The 1,550-nt window shown below is 44.6% G+C and overlaps 1 non-coding gene across 1 annotated transcript; it reads left to right on the forward strand.

The window, feature by feature from the left end:
- The first annotated feature begins 1,180 nt into the window (after positions 1 to 1,180).
- trnas-aga (transfer RNA serine (anticodon AGA)) lies at positions 1,181 to 1,262 on the forward strand. The gene has a single exon. It is a non-coding gene; the product is annotated as a tRNA-Ser (tRNA).
- The last annotated feature ends 288 nt before the right edge of the window (positions 1,263 to 1,550 follow it).

Here is a 1,550-nt window from a genome sequence, read left to right on the forward strand (position 1 = left end):
TTCGGTGCATGCTTCCGTGATCGCATTGTGTGCAGTAATCTGCGTTTTAGCTGCAATTACGTGTGTTTCAAACCCAGGACCACCGGCCTAAATTTGGTTTTCCTCTTCTCGTGCGCAACTGCAACACAGTAAATGATTAATTAATATTGGGAAATGACATACACAGGCGTGTGAAAAGCCCAGTTTCCGTGGCAATTATGCAATGGTTAGAGATTACTTTGATTCAGGAGATAAGGATGGAAAGTGTGTTTGGGTAGAGATGAGGAACATTGAGGAAAGAGGAATCCAGCTGGTGTGGCTTACAAGAACACTAACAGTAACCACAGTGTAAAAAAAAAACGTACAGGAAAAAATACCGCCTGTGAATGATAAAAGAAGGCAAGAATTATGGGAGACATTCATTTCCCTTCTTCCTCTCCCGTTTGAATTGCAAAGAAACTTTGAAAAAAAACAACCGAAAAGTCATATATGTGCCCCATCGCACAACGTGCGCCGTACCTTGGTCATTGATTACTGTACATTAGAATACTTACAATGTGGAAACAGGTCCTTCGGCCCAGCAACTCCATACCGACCCACCCGAGCCCAAATGCATTCCTCTCCTTTAACCCCGTCAATTTAGCGCGGCCATTTCAACAAACCGGTACATTTTTGGACTGTGGGAGAAAACCAGAGCAAGCGCACGCAGCCACATTCAGTTGCTTGAGGCGGGAATTGACCCTGACTCTGGGGCACTATGAAATACCAGCGTTCACGATGGTGTCAGCGTGAGATGGGACTTATTTGCCGTCTTTAATTGGGAAAATTCTCTGTCATTGTGAGCATCTGGAAAGATCGGTTCCTTCGCAGGAAAAAGAAAGGAATATGTCATTAAACTTTGTTTCATGTCCAAGAATACACAGATCAATAGCTCCCTTGATTACCAATACTGGTCATGTTCGCAAAGAGATCTAGCAAATTGCCAAGTGTGGTTTTCCTTTCAATGAATAATTTTGACTCAATTTGGCTGCAAATGTCTTTTCCTAACTTTGTGCTTTTCTTCGTTTACATTGGTGTCTCGCACCTTACAAATGACAGCAAAGGGATGAAAGGCGATGGAAGCATTTGACTTATCAAGTCAGTGGAGCTTTCCATGAGATCACGGCTGATTTGGTCAGTGCTCAACGAGAGCATCCTGGCTGTAGTCATGGCCGAGTGGTAAAGGCGATGGATTAGAAATCTATTGGGGTTTCCCCACGTAGGTTCGAATCCTGCTGTCTTCGTTATGAATGGTTCCCTGCTGGGCCAATTCAAAGTTCAGAAAGCCTGTTTTGCAAAGCAGGCCTGTAATTTGATTAGACTTGGGAAACTCGAGTTCTTCATCAGAAATGTTCCACATTTAAAACATTAAAACAGTGGTTAGAACTGCTGCCTCACAGCGACAGAGACCTGGGTTCAATTTCCGCCTCAGGCAACTGTCTGTGTGGAGTTTGCACATTCTCCCTGTGTCTGTGTGGGTCCCCTCCAGGTGCTCTGGTTTCCTCCCACAGTCCAAAGATGTGCAGGCCAGG

This window comes from Chiloscyllium punctatum, unplaced genomic scaffold (genome assembly GCF_047496795.1).
Source record: "Chiloscyllium punctatum isolate Juve2018m unplaced genomic scaffold, sChiPun1.3 scaffold_339, whole genome shotgun sequence".
NCBI lineage: Eukaryota > Metazoa > Chordata > Chondrichthyes > Orectolobiformes > Hemiscylliidae > Chiloscyllium > Chiloscyllium punctatum.